The sequence below is a fragment of the Jaculus jaculus genome, chromosome 17, assembly GCF_020740685.1.
Source record: "Jaculus jaculus isolate mJacJac1 chromosome 17, mJacJac1.mat.Y.cur, whole genome shotgun sequence".
Taxonomy (NCBI): Eukaryota; Metazoa; Chordata; class Mammalia; order Rodentia; family Dipodidae; genus Jaculus; species Jaculus jaculus.
The window spans coordinates 30,647,434-30,673,989 of record NC_059118.1 but is presented as its reverse complement, the minus strand read 5'-3'; the positions used below and the strand labels follow the sequence as shown (position 1 = coordinate 30,673,989).

General features: G+C 46.5%; 1 protein-coding gene across 3 annotated transcripts in view; it reads left to right on the top strand.

Annotated features, from left to right (window-relative positions):
* Nmnat3 (nicotinamide nucleotide adenylyltransferase 3) overlaps window positions 1-26,556 on the top strand; it is a 161,960-nt gene that overhangs the window by 23,043 nt on the left and 112,361 nt on the right. The gene's annotated exons all lie outside the window — the stretch shown is intronic.

Sequence of the window (26,556 nt, the reverse complement as noted above, 5' to 3'; positions counted from 1 at the left end):
GTTATGTGCCTTTCAAGTTCAGGTGTTTTATCATCATTATTTAAATCTTCCATGCATCTATGTTAAACCACTTTGGGCTGCTGGAGCTCTTAAATAAAGTGGCTTGCCCTGACCAGTGTCTATCTGGGCTCCTTCATCACAGCTTCCTAGTAAAGATGGACAGATCCCATTTTGCCGGGGCAGGCCTCAGGCCAGCAGCTCCCACCCCACTGTGTTAGCCATGCAGCAGTGCATGATGGTCCTTACACACCTTAACAGTGGACTCAACACTTCCTTGTAATTGCCTCTTTCAGGTACATGACCAGTTTAGGCATAGCAAGGCTTTTTTTGTTTTTGAGTGGTGCTGGTGTATGAATCCAGGGCTTCACACACCCTAGGCAAGTGCTCTTCCACTGAGCTGTATCCACAGCCCCATGAGTAGCCAGGTATTTCATAGCTGAGTGTGGATCAAAGTTCTCTGCAGTGATGAGTTTGGGGGTAAAAGTACCTGGCATAGGGTGCCAGCATCTTAGAGAATTCCTAACAGTGTGGTCTTGTCACCCAGGGGTGCTATCTCTGGGCCTGGCCTCTTGCCCAGGGAAGGCCTGCTCTACATCTCAGTGCTTTCTGCTGCCCCTGAGTTTGGCCAGAGCAACTCCTGAAGCTGCTGTGGGAGGGCAGCTATAGAGGCACATCTGTTGCAGGAGATCCTTCCTCAGTGGACCCCTCGATGTTAGGAATGCCTGTCTGCAGACCCTTCGCCAGCTGCCCTCATTGTCTCCTCTGCTGGCTGGAGCACCTTCACAGTCAGGGGTCGCTGCACTCTGCCTAGCCTGTTCCATTTTTCCTCCTTCCCTTCCTCTCTCCCTCCCCCCTTCATTTTCCCCTTCCCTTTGTAAAAAATGTCCCTGGCGTTCAACTAGGAAGTCAGAAACACACAGTCCTGGGCTGGGCTGGAGAGATGGCTTAGCAGTTAAGCGCTTGCCTGTGAAGTCTTAGAAATCTGGTTCGTGGCTCAATTCCCCAGGACCCATGTTAGCCAGATGCACATGGGGTTGCACGTGTCTGGAGTTCGTTTGCAATGGCTGGAAGCACTGGTGCACCCATTCTCTCTCCCTCCACCCCTCCCCCCAGTCTGTCTCTTTCTTTGTCTCTCCCTCACTCTCTTTGCGTTGTATTGGGATGAGCTGAAGGTGTCAGGCTACCCCAGCATGACAGTCACCATGCTTGCCTTAAAAATTTTTTATTTTCACGGACAACTAGAGATAGTTATGCTAAAGGTTATTTTATGACATAAACATAACCCCAAAGGCCTGAGAAACATTGTCCTCATAACTAGATTAGTTATTATTTAGTTATTCGTATTAGTTATTTCATTTGCTGGGCCAGAGATGTTGATGAAAATGTGTTCCAGTCCCTACCAGTCTTAGCTGGAGACTTCGTTTCAGGAGATGGGCTGCTGGCTTCCCTGGAGCAAAGTAAGGAGGCAGCATCTACCATGATGGTGCAGAGATGGAGGAGATCCCACCTCCTTTTGGAGGGGAGGTTTGACTGCCACGTAGGCCAGTGGGGAAGGGCTTTATACCCCGGGCACAGCTTTAACAGGATTGTAATCGCGTGGCTCATGGCCACGGAGCAAAGAAATAGCTCTGGCAATCTCCCCGTCCATAAAGGCTGACACACAGCAACGGTATTTATGCCTCTTGAAAGTGCATGTTAAGTGGTGGATATTTATGAAAGGGGCGCTGAGGAGTAAATGTGTCCATCAGTCAACCTGGAACCCTTTAGAGCTCCTGAGATGGTTTTAAATTAGACCAGTATTCTCCTTGACTTCTGCCTCCATCAGCCCCCTCCGCCAATCACTTCTTCTGATAAAACTAAAATGCCAAGGCAGGACAGGGTTCAGGCAGGGGCTTGCAGTCGTCCTGCAGAAGAGAGGGGCCATGGGAGAGGTAGGCCTGTCGGGCTAGTGCCTCAGTTCTGGCTCTTTGCCAGTTGGTCTTTGAAGAGGGGAGATTGTGGAGCAAGACTGACAAACAAGGTTTGGCCTTTAGCACTCTGCCACCACCTGGGAGTCCATTTCTGAGGGTTCAGAGGATGGCATGATAAAGACAGAGAACATAAACAGCCTTAATTTGCTTCAGTGAGAATTTGGGAAAGCCGATGTCATTGTCCTAAGAGAATCACACCAGGCTATTGAAAGAGAAGGCTTCCGAAGGCTGGAGGTTTTTCTGTGAGATGGTAATCATTAGGAAAGAATTCCTATTATGTGAACTGGTATATAGGAGTCTAGCTTGAAAGTATTAACTCCTGAATATTCATTTAATGATCACGGATAGGTGTCCATCACAAGCACTCTGTCTGTAGTATCCAATGTGTATACCTTTTCATTCCCCATCTGGCCTGCTCTTATGAAACTTACAATGCAGTTGGCCATCTTTGTCTTATTACATTTTGGGGGTGAGGAAAAGATACTAATGCCTTTTACCCACTTCATGTTGTGTAAGTAATCAAAGATGATAAAAGCCAGAGGCTGCCTGGTACAGTGGTCACTGGAATACCAGTACCTGCCAGCTTCTTTTGGGGTGGAAAGAGCCCCTGTATAAGGAAACTCTTCTAATCCACACTATAGTGGTGAAAACTTAGGTGTGACCTGCATGTACCACACAGGGAAGTGGTAAATTTATAGGACACCAGACTCACGGAGTATGATGCTGTGCTAAGCATGAAGATGAGCAGCCTGGGAAGCCCTGACCATGCACTTGAGGCATGCAGTAGAAGTTGGCACTGGGCCCCTCCAAGCGGACAAGAATTACTTGATTTACTTAACGCTTTCTATATCCCTGTGCTATTTGTTTGAGTTCATTTTGTATCTCTGTGGCCACAATACCTGACAGAAACACCTCAGAGAAGGGAAGACTTGTTTTGACTTGGAGCTGAATGGATTTCAGTCCCTTCTGTGTGCAAGGCCTACTGGTGGTAGTACTGTGTGGTAGCAGCTGTGGATGTGACAGCCAGTCAGGGGAGAGAGAGAAGGAGCCAGGACCAGGTGTAACCTTCAGAGCCCTCCCTTATTTGACCTACTTTTACCAATTAGTCCCCCTCTCCTGAAAGTTCCACAGCCTCCCAAAATGGCATCACCAGCTGGGGGATAAGAGTTCAAAACATGAGCCTTTAGGGAACATTTCAGATTCTAACCATAATATTTCACACTTAGCCCATAGGCATCTCATAATACAAATGGCCTTTAGTCCAACTTCAAGTCCCCCAGGTCTTAACATTTCCAACCTTTCAAAAGTTCAGAGTCCAAAGTGTCCATCTCCTGACACTCAAGGTAAACTCCTAACTGAGCTCTTGTAAAAACAAAAGAAAGTTGTATGCCCCCAGTAGATAGTGGCATGGAGTAAATATTAATATTCCTAAAGGGAGGAATGGGGGCAAAGAAGGGAGAGATGGAACCAAAGCCAGATTGACACTCAGTGAGGGAAACATGCCATCTTGTACGTCCACGTCCCGTGTTTGTGATGTCCTATTGAAGCCTCAGCAGGCTTGGGCAACCCACCCGGATGAACTTGCGTTTTGTAGCCTACATGACTTAACGCTTGGGCTGGCTCCACCTTGTGCCTGCTGCTTTCCTCAGCAGACACCCCACATTCCTGGCATCTGGCGGACCTGGAGGTTTCCATTGCCACTTGGGCCTTACCCTCAACGCTCACGCGTTGCCCTGTCGGGGCCTCCCTACAGTGAAGCTGACCTTTCTGCACATTGCCTGGACCCCCAGGCTTTTCTTAACAACTAAGTACTAGAAGCCTAGAGAGATGGCCCAGAGGTTATGTGCACTTGCTACGCATGCATGAGGGCCTGATCTTTTGGGGGGATGGGAGAGGTGAGACCATCTGAGTTTGATTTCCCGCAGCCCGCAAGTAAGCAGTTAGGCATGGCCACACACATCTGTAACCCCAGTCCTGTTGGGAGTAGAGATGAGAGAACTCCTGGGGTTCACATAAACACTGTAAGCTTCAGAATTAGTAAGAGACTCCACATCAAGGAGAAACAACTGAATTAGTGATGGAAGGGTACACTCTGGCCTCTGCAGACACACACACAAGATACATACATGTGTCTACACCACACACACATACATACACAATACTATACACATGTAAAACAAACAGACAAAAACCATGTCCTGTATCCTGTATACTCTTCTACCCTGCATGCTAGCAAAACCAGGAACACATGGATAATAACAAGTTAGGCCCAGGTAGACCACAGCCCAGTGGCCTCTGAGTGCCAGGGAAGCTAAACCTGGGATGCCACTTCCTTAGGCAAGTCTTACGTTAACAGAATGCCCTGGAGGTATTTTCTTATCAAAGGAAAGTCTTTTTTTTTTTTTTTTAATTTGAGAGAGACAGACAGAGAGAAAGATAGATAGAGGGAGAGAGAGAGAATGGGCACGCCAGGGCTTCCAGCCTCTGCAAACGAACTCCAGACGCGTGCGCCCCCTTGTGCATCTGGCTAACGTGGGACCTGGGGAACCGAGCCTCGAACCGGGGTCCTTAGGCTTCACAGGCAAGCACTTAACCGCTAAGCCATCTCTCTAGCACAGGAAAGTCTTTTAAATGAGCTGGAGTGTTATACCCTGAAGCCAACCATGGGTGAGGTCCTGATCCTCTTTTCTGTTGTCCCAGTGCAGGATGCTTGCTTTCTGAATGGTACAGACACAACCATCAGCTGTCTACAACTTGAAATGTGCTATTTTGGCCAAACTGCATGATTTTCAAATTCTTCTGGTCTGCATTTTGCTCCCAATTTTCACTTAAAAAAACTGGATAAGGGCTGGAGAGATGGCTTAGCGGTTAAGCGCTTGCCTGTGAAGCCTAAGGACCCCGGTTCGAGGCTCGGTTCCCCAGGTCCCACGTTAGCCAGATGCACAAGGGGGCGCACGCGTCTGGAGTTCGTTTGCAGAGGCTGGAAGCCCTGGCGTGCCCATTCTCTCTCTCTCCCTCTATCTGTCTTTCTCTCTGTGTGTCTGTCACTCTCAAATAAATAAAAAAATAAAAAAAGTTTTAAAAAAAAACTGAATAAAATCAGTCAGTGATAGTCATATCAAAGCCTGAATACTGTCCTGTTTTGAAATTTCCTCTGCCAAATTGATTGACCTTTAGAATTCTTTCCTACATGGTTTTCATGGGCAAAATGTAGACAAATTCTTTGCCAGAATATAATATGAATGGCCTCTGGCCCATTGTTCAGTGGAGTCCTTATTTCCATTTGAATGTCACTGTCCAGAATGCCTGAATGTCACTGTCCACATTTCTATCAACCTTCCACCAGAGTCAGTTAAGCTCTGCTTACATTTTAGGGCTCCTGTCACCTGCGTTTCCATATTCTCCTGAATTCCTCCCATAAACACTTCCAAGGACCCACAGTCTAGTTTACCTTCAACAACAGACTCACTTCTCTGAGTAGAGCAGCTCAGTTCATGGCAGTGGGAGTGTGTGATGAAAGCTGATCAGGTCACAGTGGGCCAGGAAGCTGAGAGAGAGGAAGGAACTGGGCATAACCTTCGAAGGCTCACTCTAGTCATGTATATCTTCCAGCTAGGCCCTACCTCCTAAAGTGCCACAGACTTCTAAAAGAGCACTTGTCAGCTGGGGCCAAGCATTCAAAACATGAGACTATGGAGGATGTTGCATTTCAGATCCAAACTATGACATTATTCCAATAAATGTTTAAAAAAATCTTAAAGTGCCACAAGTGAAATGATCTGTTGCTCTCCCGTTGTCAGCTTGACAGGATTTAGAATCAACAGGGAAGCAAATCTATTGGCATGTCTGTTAGGACCCATGCTACCTATGGACAGTACCATCCGTGGGCTGGGGTCCTGGACTGAATTAAGGGGCGAGCTATTAGCTGAGCAGCAGCATTCAGCACTCTCTGCTTCCTCCCTGCTGATGACAGTGTGGCTGCCAGCTCCTGCCATGCTTTCCCCACCAAGAAACTCTCCCTTCTGGAACTTGTAAGCCAAAATAAACCCTTTTCCTTCCATAAGTTGCTTTTGCTTGGGTATGTTGCCCCAGCAAGGAGAAAGTAACATGTATCCTATATCCTTTGGTGCCTAACTCTAGACAAAACCCAGTACACAGACATCAGTATGTCTTGAGTGAATCTCACTTAATTGGGCAAACATTGGGAAGTCATAGTATGTCTTTATTTGAGATGGTAATTGGAGAGTGAATAGTTTATTTTAGAGGGGATCCACAGAAGCCCTAGCAGGTAGGGAAAAGAGCTGGAGAGGAACCTTACCAAGCAGATGCCCACCCTGGGCAACTAGAGCTTAACCCTACTGGAACTCTGCAGAAACAATGAGAACACCTGTCCCAGAGTTGTCCTCTCAAGGGGCTGGGTATATACACACTAGTTCTGTCGCTGGTTGAGTGTGCTCCTTGAAGTCTGAGTTAGCTGTCAGGTTCCAGTCACCAGGTAAAACAGCTGGGCAAAGAGCTGCAGGTGCTGGTAGTTGGAAGTGAGGTTGGCTTTTTCAAGATGGCGAGAGCTGAAGCAGAGGGCGCAGCATTGGCAGGGTCTGCTGTGACGGAACTCTCTTGGCACCATGAATATCACTGCTGCTCTAAGCTGAAGAGAAACAAATTCATAATTCCACACTAAATCAAAGAACCGTGCACACTAGATTGAAAGACTACATTAAGTAGAAACCACCCCCCCCCCGAAAAAAATCCAGAGAAGAAAACTTTCAGAAAAATAGGACTTTTTCTTAGCACACGAGGCTAGACTACCAATAATGATTTAAGAAGCAGAATGTCGGCATCCTGCAGTTGTAGAGTTTGAGAGCCAACACTTCAAAAGAGGGCCTAATTGCATAACCACATTTATCTGCTCCATGGAAATGTTTTCCCTTGTCTGTTAATTTGTCCTGTTATTTCTCTAGTACATTGAGATGCATTTAAAAGAAAAATTCACTGGGAGAAAACATTTACTCTCATTTGTATCAATCCATGGTTAAATCTCCCCTGCCATGCTTTAATATTTATGGGTTTTGCTATTTTGATGCTAATGCCAGAGAGTGGCAGAGAATTTCTGTGGTTATGGCTTTTGATGTTGTGACAAATGTTTGGTAGTCATTGCCTCCCTACTAAAACACTCCTCTGGTAAAAGATGCAGTACGCTGTTTATTAAAAGTGTCTATTCACACTTCAGGTGTGGGATATGGTTGTAGCGACATTTCAGTATATCTCACCCTATAATTGTATGTCCATATCTGTTTTATATGTTTTTCTTTTAAGCACAGAGAGAAATAGCAGTGGAATTCTGACATAATGAAGATGTTAGGACATTCTCTGTGTTGTTATTATCACTCTTCATTATTAAGTCTATCGGAACCTTTATCACCACAGCAAGTCCTTATTGTAGAGTTACTTGAAATCTTTATGGAGCATTCTTAGTAGGGTTTAGTGGCTAAAGTTCATATGCTTTGGGTTATGGGCAGTTTAGGATTTGTTTAGGAAAAATTCATTATACTAGTGTTTTAGAGATACGAAGCCATTTTCCTTTAAATTGTGTTCTGGGATGTATTCTATGAAGACTGAGAGACAAATCCCTGTTTTGTGCCTGTGCACATTCAGGCAGCACTGAAGGATTCCCAGAGAGCCCGGGCCCTCCTCTGCAAAGGACTCTGCTCGCCACCGCAATGCATACACTGAAGTGAGCTCTAGCTGAGGCTGTGCATTCTCACCCCTGCTTCTGCTCTCTTTACATATCGCTGCCTTTGCTTGAAAAGGCAACAAAGGAGCTTCCATGGACTTGTTGCCAAAAGAAACAAATTATATGCGTGTAATTCAGGAGAGAACTGGTTTGATAAGCTTTTGCATTTTAGCTATCTGTGTGTCATGCAGTTCATTATTCAATTTGCCAATGTTTTTATCTTCTATTTATTTTTTCCTTTCTGGTCTTTTTTTCCCTTTTCTTCTTTGCTTCTTCTCTTATTGCTCAAAAGATTAAGCAAGTAGCCAAAAATGATGTGCTGTTCTCTCTCAAAAAGATTGGACAAAGTCATTTGTGTTCCTGGGAGTGCGCTGAGATAACGAATGTTCCCCCCAGTTCAGAATGACGGCTCTGCTGGAGGTCACCAGTGACCTCCACATCTCCACAGCTCACAGGCATTCTGCAGCCATATTTCTCGTGCAGCCTGTTCCCCCTTGAGCCGTGCTCATCTTTTATGCCATTCTTTCTTGGGCTTTCTTACTCTCTCTCATTTTTCATTCTTTGCCTTCCCCACTCGCTCCCTTTCCTCCAGTGGTGTTTTCAGTGGGGTCATTCTCCTGCTGGCCTCCTCTTTGTCCACTCTACCTGAGTAACTTCACCCACACTTCCTGTTTGACACGGCCACCTTTCCTTGGGCGTCTCCTATGTCCTTGTTCCACCACGTCTCCCTGGAGCCTGGGCACCCATGTGCATCATCCTATTGCATGATTGCTCTTATGGCTCCATGGGCATCTGAGGTCAGCATGCGTCATTTTTTCTAGAGTATTTCTTCTGTCTCAGGACCAGCTGAGCACCTGTCCTACCAAGTTGTTTCATACACTTGTCAGAAAGCTCCCGTTCTAGAAAATCAGGATACAAAGAACTACTCCTCAAAACCTAGCAACTTCAAACATTCCTTTCGTTATTATCTCATGGGTGTGGGTAGATGTTGGCTGGCCTTGACTAGGTGCTTCTTGCTGTATTCAGTAGCAATTAGATGGTGGCTAGGGCTGCAGCCACCTTCCTTACTCAGTGACTGGCAGTTGACAGCAGCTACTAGTTGGGACCTCATAGTGTCAGGTGGCTTTCCCCACAGCTTGACATCTGGGATCAGGGACTATATCCCAAGAGGGCCAGGTAGAACCCTCAGAAGTCCCATAGCATCATTCTACCACAGTTCACTGGCCCACCTGGCTTGAGGAGAACAGAACATAGGCACACTTCTTAGCAGGAACATGTCACCATCACTTTAAAGAGAAGTTTGTGGATGGGAGATGATGTAATTGGAGAGCTTGGAAAAGCATCTTACCACAGCTTCTCGTAACACCTAAGGGAAATGCCAAAGAAAGTATCTTTTTTACGACTTTTGATTAGTCCACATATTTTCAGGATACAAAAGTTAAGACAATACTAGTGTAAGCAATGACGGTGTTCACTCTCATGCCATAGCTCCTGTCCCTGCCTCTCCATAGACAACCACAATGTTTGTTTAGAGTTTGTGCATGTTCCTCATAGCACTTTGTAAGTAAGCACACTTTGATTTTTTTTTTTTTCCCACCTAAAAATACACCGGGAAGGACTGTCTTATTATCTTAGAGGATCTCTCCCTCTTCCCCTCTGTAGCAGTTACCTAACTAGAACTGGCTTATGGGTGGAAAGGGTTTATTTCAGCTGGCAGTTTTGAGGGTAAGCTTCGTCATGGCCGGGAAGGTAAGGCCGACACTGGGGCATCTCATCTTGTTACATCAGCTGGGAAGAAGTCCTCTTAGTGCTTGGCTTGGGACTGGGTTATATGTCCACCAAACTCACCCCGAGGAACACTCCTCCCCCAGCAAGGTTCCGCCTCCCCAAATACCTGCAACTTTCCAAAATTGCCACCAGCTGGAGACCAAGTAGTCAAAAAGCATGAGTCTATGAGGCCATTTTATTCAAACCACCACACCTTCCCCTTTCTCAATTACAGCCTTCATAATATTCTATCACACATAGTATTCTACCCTGACTAATTTAATCTCTCCCTCTTTTTTTTTTTCTTTTGGGTTTTGGTTTTTCGAGGTAAGGTCTCACTCTAGTCCAGGCTGACCTGGAACTCACGAGTCTCAGGGTGGCCTTGAACTCATGGCAATCCACCTACCTCTGCCTCCCAAGTGCTAGGATTAAAGGCGTGCACCACCACACCCAGCTAATTTAATCACGTTTCAGTGGGGTGCTGAGCTGCTTCCAAGTCCTTTGCTATTATAGACACTACTGCAATGAACAACATGTATCTTCCTCCTTCGTGGGAAAGAATGAAAGGAAGACTCTCTTGTGGGGTCCTAGCCACTTATGCGCGACCTCTTCAGAGTGCACTTTACAACTCCTCCTATCCTGGCCTTCCCAATGTGTGCTACTTACTTTTCTTATTTCTGTGACCGAGGTACCTGGCAGCAAGCTTCTTAAAGGGGAAGGGTTTGTTTTGGTTTTTGGTGAGAGGATTTAGTTCATTAGCATGAGGAAGACACAAGAAGTAGGAACATGAAGCAGCTCATCACATCGCATCCACACTAGGGACAGAGAGAGAGATGAACATGTTTGCTCACTTGGGACCCCAGACTGTGGGATGCTGCTGCTCACATTCTGGGTAGGGCTTCCCTCCTCCATCAGACCTCTCCGGAACACCCTCATGGACCCCCCACATGATGATCCTAATTCCAGTCAGGTTGATAGTGAAGACTTGACTATCTCACTACACCTTCTCTCACTAGACATGGACTGCCAGAGGTCACAGATGAGCTCATTTCCATGATGTCCAGTACAGGAGGCTCTAGGCCCACACTAAACAGGAGGTCTGAGAAAGCAGGAGCTGATGGTACTGAGGTGTAGGTGGTAAGGTGTCTCTTGGTGGCAGTCACTACTTCAGACCTGTGTTCTTGTCCCACAGTTTGTCACTGAAACAGATGGTTTTTATGCATAGGATAGAGGCTCAAGCCCCAAGGTCAGTATCAGTAGAGCCTTCCAGGTCATCCCACAGTGATTCCCTAGCAGAAATTCCCATTCCAGAAATAATACCCAGCACAACTTTGTGGTAGTGGAATGGACAATGTGGTGGTGGTCCCAAGATATTATTAAATGAGTTACTGTTTGGATAAAACCCCATTGAGATGGGTTTTTTTCTTCTTGAGGAAGTCATCTTAAGTCATGTATTTCTGTTGTTTCTGTTAGGAAATGTACTCTTTGAGAAATAGAGTTTTTGTTAAAGTAAGGAGACCAAATTCTAATATCCACAAGCAAAATTTACAGTTGTTCATCTTTAAATAAGTCTTTCTGGTATTTGATGAGGATTATTTCTTTTCTAAGAAGTAAAATTGTCACTCAAGGACATTAAGCAGAATGAGAGAATATGGCTATTATGAGAAATGTTTATGGATTTGGGGTCCACCTGGGCCCAGGTGCTCAGATAATCCTAGGAATCCTGCCTTCTCTTTTAGTCCCCACCGCTGTGACTTTGTTGTCTTGGATGGAGATGCCTGCTTAGGGCTCACATGGAATTTACAGCCCTTGACTTCAGAAGATGCTCTTGTCCATCATCCAGATAGAAAAAAGGCTCCAATTTGTCTTACAGGATCATGTGCCCTTTCCTAGACCCATAAGATTCTCTAGGAGATCATAGTATCTGGTCCTCTTGATTGCTAGACCTTCCAGAATCATGATGAGTGGGTAGCCCAGTAGTTTCCAGAATGAAGAGAGCCAGAATCCCTATAGTGGCACCCCATTCAAAACATTGAATCTCACACTGAAAAGTACCTGAATTGTGGGGAGAGTTATGAAAAGGCTCATTATGTTAATGTCTCTTCTTTTAAAAAGAATAATTAATTTTTAACAGATTGTACTCTTTTATTCCCTCTCCCCTATTCCTGTTTCCCTGGGACCCTCTGCTCTGTGGTGTTATGGGATTTGCTGTGGGGTTATGAAGGCCTCAATCAGTCCCAGTGCGGTACCATGTGTTGCAGTCCGGTTCACATTGCTGTTAGAAATCACCCAACCAAGAGCAGCTTCTGGGAAAAAGAGATTTATTTTGGCTTACAGGCTTGAGGGGAAGCTTCACGATGGCAGGGGAAATTGATGGCATGAGCAGAGGGTGGACATCACCCCCTGGCCAACAGAAGGTGGACCACAGCAACAGGAGGGTGTGCCAAACACTGGCATGGGGAAACTGGCTATAAAGCCCACCCCCAACAATATACTCCCTCCAGGAGGCATTAATTCCCAAATATCCATCAGCTGGGAACCTAGCATTCAGAACACCTAAGTTTATGGGGGACACCTGAATCGAACCACCACATTCCGCCCCTGGCCCCCATAAACTGATAACCATACATGATGTAAAATACAATGCATTCAGTCTGACTTTAAAGTCCCCATAGTTTTTATCAATCTCAATGATGTTCATACATCCCCATAGTTCAAGATCTTTTAACTGAGCCATAATACCAAAATATAACCTCAAAAAACCCAGAATGGCACAGAATAAATATTCACACTGCAATAGATGGCATTGGGCATAGCAAAGAAACATTCAACCAATACAAGATTTAAAACAACCAGGGCAAACATCAAACTCTGTAGCTTCAAGTCCAGCAACTCTAGTCAGTGACAAGTCTTCAAGTCCGATAATTCTAACCAGCAACAAGTCTCTGGCATTCCAATTCCGCCCCTCCAGCTAGGCTACTCACAGTCCTGGAAAACTTCATCGGGGCCGGCAGCTCCTCGGCAGCCATCTCATGGTCCCGGCATCTCCACTGGGTCTCCACTGCAAGCCACGGTTCATCCTCATGGCCCCATGGGGTCTCCATGCAGGTAACCAGCAAACCCGCTTCACACTGCCCATGGCCATTTCCAAAACACAAGACCGTGTTGCAAACTCAATGACCCTCTTTCCAGCATTTCTTATACTCCACGATACCAGGTAGGGTGCCAATTTGTTAATCCAGGGGGGATTAAAGCAGACTTTGAAGAACAGGACACTCCTTGAGCACTCAGACCCCTTCAAAAGAGTCTACATTCTTCTTGTTGCCCCAGCGCAGGTCAGCTAGCCCAGTCTCAAAGGTTGTAATCTCTCAGTTACAGCTGAACAGGCAACAGTTCACCCAAAGATTTTCCTTTCTGTGCCATCTCCCACTGCTCACACCAGTTCATTTCTACGCAAAGCAACCCTGCACAACTTCTCAGGACATGGGCATAAGAGCAAACTTCTCACACAAACTGCTAGCCCAGTTCAAGCAAAGCTCTTTCTCACCCTCATAAGCCAAACCTCATAGTCCATAGTTCTTACTGCCTTCAGGTCTTGCAGCTCAGACCAGAATAGTCCATCAGCTGTACTTACAGCACTGCAAGGCATCTCTTAGGCCAAGGTTTCAACTCCTTTCACATTCCTCTTGAGTTGGCTCATCTCCTGAGTGGGGAGTATTCCATGCAGTATTCTATGTAGGGCTGGTTTGGTACTTGTGGTGGTTTGATTCAGTTGTCCCAATAAACATAGGTGTTCTGAATACTAGGTTTCCAGCTGATGGAGATTTGGGAATCAACACCTCCTGGAGGCAGTGTATTGTTGGGGACGGGCTTATGGGTGTTATAGCCAGTTTCCTCATGCCAGTGTTTGGCATACTCTCCTGCTGATGTTGGTGTGATGTTGATGAGGACGTGATGTCCACCCTCTACTCATGGCATTGTTTTCCCCTACCATCATGGAGCTTCCCCTTGAGTCTGTAAGCCAAAATAAACCTTTTTTCCCTCACAAGCTGCTCTTGGTTGGGTGTTTTCTGGCAGCAGTGTGAACCTGACTGCAACAGTGCTCATAATCACGCAGCTGGTTTATATCATGCATGGTTTTTCCCTCACCCTCTGTTGTGAGGGATAGTTTTGCTGGATGTAGTAGTTGGCAGCCCTGGTCATTTAGTTTTTGAATTACTCCATTCCAAGCTCTTCTGCCTTTAAGCCTTTCCATTGAAGAATCTGAGGCAATTCTGATGGGTTTACCTCTTCATGTTATGAGCTGTTTTTCTCTTAACAGCTTTTAATACTCCCTCCTTGTCTTCTGTGTTTAGTGTTTTGATTATTATGTGTCATGGGGGTGTCTCTTCTCTGGTCCTATTTTGTGTCCTATGCACCACCTGTATGTGGATTGGTCTCTCTTTTGTAAGATTGGGATAATTTTCTCAAGATATTCTCAAGGGAGGGAAGGAAGGAAAAAAAAAAGATATCCTCTATGCCCTTGGCCTTTATTTCTTCTCCTTCCTGTATGCCTATGATCTTAATATTTAGTGTGTGTGTGTGTGTGTGTGTGTGTGTTTTTAAGGAATTCCAAAGTTCCTTCATGTTCTGTTCTCACACTTTTTTGAACTTGATAATGTTTTTGGAGTCCCGGTCTACTTCATCTTTCTTGTCCCTGAGTTCTGAAATTCTGCCCTCCCTGTTGTCTATTCTGGTGGTGAGGCTTTCTTGGGAACCTTTTAAGAGAGTCACTACATTTCTGTTTTCTGCTGTGTTTTCCTTCAGCATTTCCATGAACTTTTTATTGTCTCTTAGCATTCATTACATTGCCCCATGGATTCGTGTATTTGTTGATTCTCCTCAAAATTCTTTAGCCTTCTGTTGATTTCCTTTTTAATTTATTTTGGGGAGGGGAAGTGTGTGTGTGGGGGGGGGGGACAGAGGGAGAGGAGATAAAGACTTGGCATGCTAGGGCCTTAGCCACGGCAGTTGAACTCCAGATGCTTGCACCGCCTAGTGCACCCGGTGCTCTAGTGGGCATGTGACCCTGTGCTTGCCTCACCTTTGCGCATTTGGCTAACATGGGGTCTGGAAAGTCAAACGTGTGTCCTTAGGCCTCACAGGCAAGCACCTAAACCACTAAGCCATCTCTCCAGCCCTGATCTCCTTTTGATTGTCTTCAATTTCATTAAACTGTCTGTGGAATACTGTTTTCTAATCTTCTTTGGTTTCCTTCAGCCATTTATTGAGTTGTTCTTGTTCAGTATCTTACATTTCCTACATCCATCTGTTACATTCTTTTTTGTTTTAAATTTTTTGTTCATTTTTATTTATTGGGAGCGACAAACAGAGAGAGAAGGGCAGATAGAGAGAGAGAGAATGGGCGCGCCAGGACCTCCAGCCACTGCAAATGAACTCCAGACGTGTGCACCCCCTTGTACATCTGGCTAACGTGGGTCCTGGAGAATCGAGCCTCGAACCGGGGTCCTTAGGCTTCACAGGCAAGCGCTTAACCACTAACCCATCTCTCCAGCCCTGTTACATTCTTTTTACTGTTTTGCTTCCACTTTATTGAGCCATCCTTTGGTTTTCTTTTTTTTTTTTTAATTTGGAATTTTTTTGTTGTTTTTGCTGATTTTCTTCCATTTCCTGTTTGATTACCCTTTGTCCCGTTTCTTCCTGTTCAATAAGCCATTTGTTCATGGTTTCATTCAGCTTGTTTAAAACGCTTGTTGAGGTTTCATTCTGGCCTTCTATGTCTTGGGTTTCCTCTAAGCTTTCCTTGGAGGCTTCTAGTCGGGAGTGTTCATCTTGGTGGGAGTCCTTTTGCCGGGGGTTGTTTGTTGTTTGCTTTGCGTTGGAGTAAGCCCATCTTGAGTTCACTTGTCTCACTGAGGGTGCAGCAATAGCAGCTCTTGTACAGCCCGTGTTGGGAAGCCTGGTCTAACTTGATCAGGGTGAAGACTGTCTGCTAGGTTGGGGTGGGTGCACTTGGGCTTGAACAGGGTCTACTTTGAGCGTGGGTCCTCCGGGGAATTCTGGGTAAAAATTAGAAGACCTGGCTTTCTCAGTGTCTGACTTGGGGAGCTTCTCACCCAGTCTTGTTTGCTGTGCCCGGCTTTTTGGGATGAGATCCACTCCAAGTTTCTCCTAGGGGCTGAGGCCAGTTGACCTCTATTTCAGCCCTTTTTCAGATAATTGGGGGGGGGGGGCAGAGGGGGGTCTTGGAATGGGAGTGTGAGAGGTTGGATCCAAGTTGGTTAGCTGCTTCCAGCTGTTCTTTCACTAGCTTAGCCACTCTCCCAGGTGCTGCTGCCCTGCTCCCAGCCTCTCTAGAGCTGCCTTTGCCCTCCTAGGCAGCTGCCCTAGGATGGCTCTACCCTTGGCATGTGACCCCCCATCTCAACCCCAATTCACAATCTAATGTATCTTCTTTTGTATGTATTTGTTTATGTATAGAAAGTAGTTTTTTTTTAAGTGCCCTGGAAAAAGAAAAAGGGGAGCTTTTTGCTGTACTGCTGTGAGAGATCTCAACAAACAAGCCTTTGCATCCATGATTGCTAACTGTCCCATTTTCTTACTGTTTTCCTTTTCATTGTGCAGAGAAACTTTAATCCTTACGTCCCTGTAAGCTGAGGGTAAGGAGGTAATCTCACAGTAATTGATTTCGATGTGTACAGTGTGCTTAGAGGGGACAGGAGAGACAGGAAGGCCTTTAAATCCATCTCCATAGTCACCAGAACAGAAGCCTTGAAAGCCCAGCTGGGGGAGAGAAGGCCTTCTGTGCTGTTTATGCTCAAAGCCCTCCACAGGGCTTGAGTCCAGTCAGTGAGGATCTGACATGCCACACGAGGTCTTAGTTCTGACGCAGATGTTGGTTAGAAGGAAACCCACATGCTCAGCCGTGGACTAGCCAAACTGGCCACTAGAGGAAAGTTTAGAAAGCCCTAGACTGCCTTTTCATTTTATAAGTGTGGAATCTGAAGCCAGAGGAGTTAAGTTGCAAGAGCAGAGCTGGGTTTTGAGGCCTTCCGAGTCTAGTATCACTCAATAGCTGTGTTACTTTAAGTGAGCTCACTGAAGTTTTGTCTCCTTACCTTTCTGATAGGATGAACAATAGTCTTGCAAAGATGTCCACATCCTGTTTTCCACTATGAATATGTCAGGTTCTGTGGCATGGAGGAACAAAGGTTGCAGATGAAAGTGAGGTTGTTGATCGTAAGACATAGAGAGAGTTCTGGTTCATCCAGATGACCCCTCTTATCAGAAGATCCTTGTGGGTAGCAGGACAGGCAGGCAGGGGTGTATCAGGGCCTGGCCACTGCTGGCTTGGAACCTGGCATGGAACATTAGCTGAGGGGTATGTCCAAAAGCCTGTACAAAGCAAGAAGTAGATTTTCACCTCCAGGAAAGAGGGCAGCCCTGCCTTTGCCTTGATTTTAGATTTTAGTCACTTTTACTTTGTGACTTTGCAGCACTGTGAAGTAAGAGTTGTGTGTTGTTGTAAATACTAGTTTCAGGGGAATTGGTTGGAACAGACATAGGAAACTATTTATCTCTAAAGGGGAGTATGCGTGCCCACTGCAAAAGATCAGAGTTTAGAGTGAGGAATATAATGTCTGAAAAGTTCCCAGCAAAGATACTGGCAAGCAGTAGAGGCTCAGTGAGTAGTGATGCTGCGCTGGACAGTGTGGGTGTCAGTGGGGGCAGGCAGCCGTCAATCAACGCAGAGGCAAAGGAGAGCAGCTGTTGGGCAGGTGCCTTTGAAGAGCCCAAGTAGGTGCCTTTGGAAAGTGCAAGCTAATGGGAACCCAGTAGGAGACACAAGATGGCCCAGTTGGGTGCCCAGCCGCATCTGCGGGAACCCCTCTGCTTCTAGAATCAGTGAGGCTTTCCATCCCCACTTCTTCGTTACTTTCAGCCCAGGAGTGCAGACTGCATCAGAGGAGGTGGGAGCTAGGGCAGGCTGAGCCCAGCATCTTCCATCAGTCAGGGCCCTTCTTGGGGTCATGACAGGATGGAGGCCTCTCTAATCCAGCTTCTGTCTGACTCTCAACCTTATGTCTCTGGCTATCCTGGGGACCTTAAACTTTATAATAGCAACCCCAGAGGAAGTGAGCTTGTCATGGTCCTTGTTCTATGACAGCTGCTAGTGACAGAACTGGTGTTTTCTATTTCACTTAACCTTCACGACAGCCTTCTTTAGTGGCCGCTTCTTCTATACTGGAAGGAACAGACAAGGGCCCAGGAGGTCAGGAGCATGCCCAGGGCCACAAAGCTCTCACTGCGAAGCAGGGCCACTCGCCAGGTTTATATGGTTTTAGATCTGCCTCCTGGAGACACCAGGTCACCAGCGGGGAAGAGACAGCTGCCACACCATCTCCCACTGATTACAGGGCTCTTGGTTGCTATGGCCTGGGCCACTGAGCCCCCCAAGTCTCTAGAGGAGTCCTCACCTAGGGATGCCCCCCCACCATCTTACGCCTGGAAATTATGGAGCCCAGTGAGACAAGATGGGGCATAGTTAATGTTTCAGGGACTTTGTGGGGACATTCATAATTTGTTATTCACTCGGAGTCACCACAGCTATTACCTACATTTTACTTTACAAAAGACACTGCGGATGGGGAGATGATGCAGCAGGTAAGAGCTCTTGCTATATAAGCATGAGGACCTGGGTTCAATCCATAGTACCTACCTTATACACCAGGAATGGTTGCATATGCCTGTAATCCCAGCACTGAGGGGGAGGGGCATGGAGACAGGAGAAATCACTGGAGCTTCTTGGTCAGCCAGCAAACTGAGAAACAGGACCTCTAAGTTCAGTGAGCGACTCTGTCTCAGGGAAATAAAACAGAAGTATGGAGGCCACCCAATTTCTTTCTATGGCCTCCACACACATGCACATGGAGCACAGATGTCTGCTCACACACATGTACACACCACAGGTATGTGCATGCACCACAGATTTAAAAACTAGACATGCACAAACATTTGGATTGGTGTTAGAGAATATTGATAACCTTTTATGAATTATCACTTTGGTCAGGTGTGAGGATGATACTGTGAACAATGAAGAATGTGTTGTATCCTAATTTAGGAAGTATTGTTTATTCTTGAAATATTTAGAGACAAAATATCACAGTGTTTAATATGGGCTTTAATATACTTCGGGGGAAAAGGTGAAGTAAATATGAAAACATGTTAGTGATTGTCTGGGGACTTCTGTGTGGCTGTTCATTGTACTGTTCCTCTCCTCATTTGTACATTTGTAACTTTCCATAGTAAAATACATTTTAAAAGCATTCACTGAATCATTAGCATGTACACAGTCTGAAGTGGACACAGCCCACACTTTGGAAAACACACACACACACATAAATCACTTGGCCACAGTGAGGCACCTTGAAGAACTGTGGTGGGCAGAGGCTGAGTGGGGCGCCTGGGAGCATGATGCCAGAGGAAGTGAGATGCCAGAGGGATTCTGGGTTACCCAGGTGTGCAGGTGTTTGTGTTGAGCAGCCAGCAGTCATCCTGAGGTGTGTAACTGGGCAGTGGTTGGCTCTTTCTTACCTGCTCCTGATCACTGACTACCCTTCACAAGCAGACAGGCTGGTTGCTCCTCTGCAGTGTCATTATTCCTTTGCTGTCTGTGGCACAAAAAAAAAAAAAAAAAGAAAAAAGAAAGAAAGAAAGAGCCCTGGTATTTTGTCAAACATCTTCTCATGGTGCACACTATTTAATAGGCATTACATTTGTCGTTTCAGCTTCCCAACACACTTTTGGAAGAGGAAGGGGGCAAATTCTATAATCTCCTAGGTTTTACATGAAAGTTCATTATTCAGACACAGCCTGGAATAGATAATCAGATTCTCCCATCTCCTGTTAGCTTCCTCTTACTTTGTATTTTTTCCTTATCAATATGGCCAGCTGGTGAAGAGGAGCAGCTCCTGGAGAGTTGCTCTTTCCTTATCGTCTGTAACTATAAAGTAACAACCACGCTGCTGAGGTGTTTACCAAATTAAAGACCCGTGTTGAATACAGACGTCACTGCTAACCAAGAGTCCAGGCTTTGCAAATGCCGATTTAGCTCTCTGAATACTGCCATCCTTCAAATAAAACCCCATTGCTTTCCTATAAGCCTCTGGCATATGAACGCATACCCAGCAACTTCTTAGTGGTAATTTCATAACTTCTCTGGGAAATGAATTTGTTTCAGTCCAAGATATCCACAGATAGATCAAATTTTCTTGAGCTTTGAGGGTCTGTAATACGAATCTCAGGCAGCTCTGTTAGTGGAGGAAGCATTCATTTTAAGTGCATAGTCAATTCTCAATTAACAAGGGTAATGGGGTGGAAGGGGGTCATTGATAATCAAAAATTATGGTGGATATGAGATAATATTCAGTACTCAGTTTTCTGGGGGCTGATTAACTGGTTTATAGGTTAACTATGGTAAAGACACAGTGGCACCAGTATGCCATCTTTTTGGTAATTGGGCTGCAGCTGTTGACCACCTGACAGCCATCTACCTTTTCTGTCCCAAGGAGAGGGCATTCCCTGGGACCAGGACAGGTGGAGCTGGCTAATGTTGCCTGGATTGGTACTGTGGTGATGGAAATACCAATCCTGGATGCTAGTAAGAGGTAGCAGGTAGGGCTTGTCCCATCAACTTCTTCAGCAGTGGGTCCCAAGACCCACCATCACACCTACCAGAGAGCTTGTTAAACTGAGGGTTGCTGGACCTCTGCCCTGATGGTTCCTACTGAGTAAATCTGGAGTTGAAATCAAGGAATTTGCACTGGTGATGCTGATATTGCTTTGAAAACCACATTCTAATCACCTGGAGACCAAAAGCTATTACTATCTGGATGCCCTTGACAAGGTACATGAAAGGCTCTGGCTGTAGGACCCAGGCAGGGGCGGTGACTGAGCTCCTGGGGCACGTGACGCCAGCAGACAGCGAGCAGCACTGACGGCTGTTGCTCCAGCGCATGCTGCCCACACTTCAGATGTCCTCCTCTCAGACATCTGCACCTCAGAGGAAACCTACACCACAGTCACCCACACGTTCGCACCTCACACACCTGCTCCTCAGACAGTTGCACTAACCCCCATGATTTCCCCATGCCCCGGCCTATAAGCAGGGCATAACTGTGAACACAAATTATCTGCTGATGTGCCCAAGTTCTCATTTGGAGCCACCAGTGTGCACCTCATCCACAGCATACCTGCCTGACACACTTCCACAACACCTCCCCACAGCACACCCACTACACTTACACAGTACATTCTCCAACACAGCTCTAATACACCCAGCTCACTTCATGACACTTGCCTGTGTCAGATTCACCCCTTCCCAAGGTGGTACCCTCACAGCAAGTTTTTGTGACATACTCTGCACAACATGATGTTCACAACTCACAGTGCATTATATTCCTTCTGTCACCTCTCCTCACCCCATGCCACGTCCACACACATCCACAGTGCACCACCACGTGAGATAACCTGCAGACCCATCCTTCTTGACACTCCTCCACAGTCTCCCACAATAGCCTCCTGCTGTAGTCAGCTCCACCTTGCTGGGATGAACATTCAAGCCACACACAGTTCATGGATGGAAGGAGTTTATTTCAGCTGTAGATCCAGGGGAAATTCCATCAATGACAGAAGAAGAACTCAACAGGGAAACGGAATGGACTGCCAATTCAGACAGCAGCATGGTTGATCTCAGAAACATTGTGCCAGGTAAGAGCACAGGCAGGATACAGGACTGCATGGCTACGTTTACACTTTAGGCTCTAAGATAGTCAAAAATAGTTTGTGGTGGAGAAACTTAGAATAGTAGTTGCTTCAGAAAGGGGATGGGGGGTTGGATAGGAGGGACTTGGGACTCTGGGGACCCTCCAAGCAGAGAGAAACATCAAGGAGCTCGTGAAAACCAAGGCAGCAGCAGGGAACTGCAGCAAGCAGCCCTGCCATCCCCCACCAGCTCAGACTGCTCTGCATGCCTGGAATTCAGATCTCCCCCAGTGACACCTTAGGGCTGGACTCCAGGATCCACCACCAGTGACACCTCCTCCAGCCAGGTGGCTGGAGACCAGGGTTGCAAGCTTTAATAAAACACCTGAGTCTATGGGGGACATACATTCAAAGTAGCATACCTCCTAAACCAAAGCTCCTGGGTGACATCTCTGGTGATAAATGCCCCATCATGGCCACAACACCCCTGGGGAACCCTGAGAGAGGTCCCTTGGCTGTGCCATTAAATGAGGTACACTCAGGGATCCAGCTATGGTTAGAGCTTGCCGCTTTTACCATCCTTTCTGATGCAAGGAACAAGATGCAGGAGCAGGAGCCCATCTGCTCCTGGGGGAAGAATTCATGATTGATGTCTAAAGGATTGTTAAAGTGCTGATTACATCTATTGTTTCCCCCCAAAGTGAATGAACCCGCTGTGACTATTGAAGAGCTCAGGGCTGGGGTGAGCAGTGTGTGCTTCTCAGGCTCATGCTGGTTTCTGTACTTTCAGAGACAGTGGGGAGTGAATAGTCCCTCAGTTCCATGGGAGTTAGACTTGCTCTGTGTTCCTAGTACCTACCATGTCTTTGGACTCAGCCTTCAGCTTCAGTGTTCTCATCAGAAAGTACTAACCCAGATTAAGATAATATGCACAACAGTATAGTTCCAGGTGCAGAATGGGAGTTTAAAGGCTGGTAAATGTCTGTTACATGACACACTAACTTTTAGATTTACTATTATTATTGATTTATATCATCATACTTTGTTATTGTCACCCATGAGTATTTAAAATATGAAAACATAACATTAGGAATTTTTTTTTGCAGCTGCAATGTGATTTTCTTGTTTTTACCAGAAGTGGCATTTAAAAATTGGATCAGCTGCTTTTTTCCATGTCTGATCCTCCTCTAAAGGAAGTTCCTTGAGAGCAAGAACTGTAATCTCCTCTCCTCCATCCCCAGCGTTGAGCAATAAGGGACGATGTTAGGGAGCTTGACAGTGTGCTCAGTGGTACCAATTTCTTGGGAAGCAAATGATCCCACGATGTAATGGTTTGAATGTAAAATGCCCCATGGGTTCATAAACACTTGATTCCCAGCAAAGTGGCACTGTTCACGATGCTTGTGGAACCTATAGGAGATGGGTCCTTGCTGGAGGAAGTGTGTCCCTTACTGTTCTGTCTGTCTCTTACCCTCTTCCTTCTTCTGTACTGATGTGATGCTAGCTTTCTGCTCCTGCCATGATGGGCTGTACCCTCTGGAACTGTAAGCTGAAATAAACTCTTTCCTCCCTAAGTTGTTTCTGGTCAGGTATTTGTTCTCAGCAAGGAGAAAGTAACTGACACACAAGACCAGCACAGTATAGTGGACTGAAGCCATGCTTTCAAAACTAACTTGCTCTCCACATCTGCCTTCAAAGCCATGGTCACATTTATGGGACATTAAGATGCCAGTGGGTCTGCAGCTTTGCATGGTAGAATCCTTTTCCCTTCAGCCAGTGACCTGAATTCATTGTTTCCCATCCATCACCAAAACTTGCCTTCAACCCCATTCCAAGCCAGCCCTGCCAGACATGTCCCTATCCTGTGTAGAGTAGACCCTGATGCCAGTTAGCATAGCTGATTCCAGTCATAACTGTGAACAAGATTCACAATTGCTTCATGCTTCTGAGCTAATGACCTTGCCATCTTTTAAAAAGTCCCACTAGAGGGCTGGAGAGATGGCGTAGTGGTTAATCACTTGCCTGTGAAGCCTAAGGATCCCGGTTCGAGGCTCGGTTCCCCAGGTCCCACGTTAGCCAGATGCACAAGGGGGCGCATGCGTCTGGAGTTCGTTTGCAGAGGCTGGAAGCCCTGGCGCGCCCATTCTCTCTCTCTCCCTCTACCTGTCTTTCTCTCTGTGTCTGTCGCTCTCAAATAAATAAATAATTTAAAAAAAAGTCCCACTAGAGGGCTGGAGAGATGGCTTAGCAGTTAAGGCACATGTCTGCGAAGCTTAAGGACCCCAGGTGATTCTCCAGGTCCCACATAAGTCAGATGCACATGGTGGCACATGCATCTGGAGTTTGCTTGCAGTGGCTAGAGGCTCTGGTGCGCCCATTCTCTCTATCCCTTTATCTGTCTCTAATAAATAAAAATGAAATCTTAAAAATAAAAAGTCTTACTAGAGGCAGAAAATGCAAGAACTAGTGCCCAGGAGCACAGGGCCGATTGTCACCCACAGCGGCCTGGTTTCAACAGCCACGGTTCTGCCATCAGCTGAGCTCTTCCTGGCGTGCTACGTTCTGGCTGGCAGGATTTAGTCCAAGGGTGTCCCTGAGCAAACTCACCCCTCTGGAAGGCCTGTTTGGGCACAGCTCACAAGGCATTTCTCAAACTTGCTGTTTATTGCTGTGAGCAAAAAAAATATCAGAAGTGCTTGCTTCTTCCCCCCTTCTCTAGCTTGGGGCACTTTAGTAATTTAAGGGCTTTCCTCCTCCTGCATCTAGAGAAGTTAAAATAATTATAATAGAAAATGGGTAATTTGCATCTACAATGCCACGCTGATAATCAAAAACTTGTAAATGGAAACATGAGCATATGTTTATCACTTCTTGAAATTAGAATGCAATTGAAGGGAGCCCTGGCCTCTGAGAGGGCATGATGGGAGGAAAGGCAGGCAGTGTTAGCCGGAGACCTGCCTGCTAATGAGGCTTTTAAGCTGCCTTTGCCTTGGGAGCAGTGAATAAAGAGAGACTCCCCAGAGAGGTGCAGCTGTTCAGGGGACCCTTAGGTCATCACTTGCAGACTGATAGCTCCTTGGGTACCACCAGACAAGGGCTCCCCAGCCACTGCCTGCAGGATGAAGTTCTGCCTTAGCAGACTAGAGCCCACTCTCTCTTAATTATTCTATTGACCCTTTCATAGCCTCAATGTGTTCTGTGGCCTCTCCAGCAAACCTTCTTCTTTCTAACTTACCTACCTAACTCCCATTCATCCTTCAAAACTCAAAATACCCATGACTTCCTCCCTGCACCCCTCCCACTATCTGGCTGGGCTGAGGTCTTCTAGGCACCCAGACTCTGTTTCCAGTGTGACAGCCTTTACTGCCCTCCGTTGTGACTCTCAGCAGTTGGCCTTTCTGATCCCCACTCTCACACACAGGTAAGCCTCTGAGCAGAAATGCAACTGACCCTCTGTCTTCCTGATTCCTGGCACGCTGCCATGTGAGTCTGTGCCATGAAGAGATTATTAATGGCAGCCGAGGGCTTTGAAATTTTTTTTTAGGACTGTCTTTGAAAAAGCACAGTTATGACATAGCGTCTCTGATAACATAAATTCCATAATGCATTCCCAAGCTGGCTGAGTGATTTAGACCCTGTATACCCGTGTTCTTATTTATGCGAGAGGAGACGTACATCACAAGGTAGGCCTCTCCCATCTTCAAGTCAAATAGAAAATAGGGTTGTGAGCCGGGTGAGGTAGCTCACACCTTTAATCCCAGCACTCACGAGGCTGAGGTAGGAAGATTACCATGAATTCAAGGCCAGTCCAGGCTACAGAGTGAGTTCCAGGTCACCCTGAGCTAGCATGAGACCTTGTCTCAAAGGAGAAAAGAGGGCCAGGAGACATAGTGGAGGTGCCCATCTTAAATTCTTAGTGCCTCTATGCTGTAATCAGGACAGCAGTGTGTGTGTTGTTTTATACCATCTTCTTGTGATTTTATTAAGAGCACTGAAGGGCTCACAAATGCTTCAGAACGAGGGCAGTCCTATTAATGAGTCAACTGTGAGCCTAAGAAGCAAGTGTGTACTGTTTATACCACTGCTCTGAACCCCAGCACCTAACTCATTGTCCCTGGCAAGCCCATGGGACTCAGACCCTGTGCACAACTGTTTGTGGTCCGGATCCTCATTACTGCCCCCCACATGCTGGATCCATTTCTGGCTCAGAGGTCGGAGGAGCACTGTATTTACATTTCTACTAGCCCCCCCTGGATTGCAGTTTACTTCATTTTTATCTCCACGTTCACAGCCACCTGCTTAGCATTTCTGTCTGGCATGCCCCCAACCATGAAGAAAGCAGGAGGGCTCTCCTGCATGGAGGATCTTGTCCGTGAGACAGCAAGTGGGGACATTACAGAGTCATCTTCATATTGCCTACTGTTCCAACCAAGAGCTCTGCTGTGTGAGCTACCAGCTCCTGGAGCCCAAGAAACAAAAGGGGGTCAGGGCCACAAGGTGGGAGGAGAAAGACTGGCCACCGCGTGCTGTGTGCCCCTGTCAAGATTGCCCGGCTTGTCTGACTATAGAGAGGTGAGGGTTGGCCGACTCCAGAGCACCTGACTTAGTGATGTGCTGTCCTTCATGGGAGATTGGGGCCAGAGCAGCTCTGCTGAGAAATGAGCCCTTTAGGTGGAGGTCAGAGTCCCAGGGAAAGGAAGGAAGCAAGTGGCTCCAGGTCAGATGCATCCAGAAGAGGGCTCAATGTGTCTTCCACATTTATCCAACACCTTTGGTGTACCAGCTTGAAGGCCAGAAATCCTAAGAAAAGTGGCCTGGTCTCAGACACAGGTAGAAGGGTGAGCCTTAAAGGTGTTCTGGTGCTGTGAGAGTTTCAAGGCACAGTATGTGCATGGGTAGGGTTGATAAGGTGAGGTGAGGAGCTGTGCATGGGTAGGGTTGATAAGGTGAGGTGAGGAGCCACTGTCACGGGAAAGCAGAGCTTCGTGGCAGATTGAGTTTCAGGAAGTGATAAATGAGGGGTGGCCAGCATGCCAGAGCCTGGACAGAGAGGCTGGAAATGTGCTTTAGAAAGTGGAGGCGGGGCTGGAGAGATGGCTTAGCGGTTAAGCGCTTGCCTGTGAAGCCAAATGACCCTGGTTCGAGGCTCGATTCTCCTGGACCCACGTTAGCCAGATGCACAAGGGGGCGCACGCGTCTGGAGTTCGTTTGCAGTGGCTGGAAGCCCTGGCGTGCCCATTCTTTCTCTCTCTCTACTTGCCTCTTTCTCTCTCTGTCACTCTCAAATAAATAAATAAAAATAAACAAAAAAAACTTTTTTTT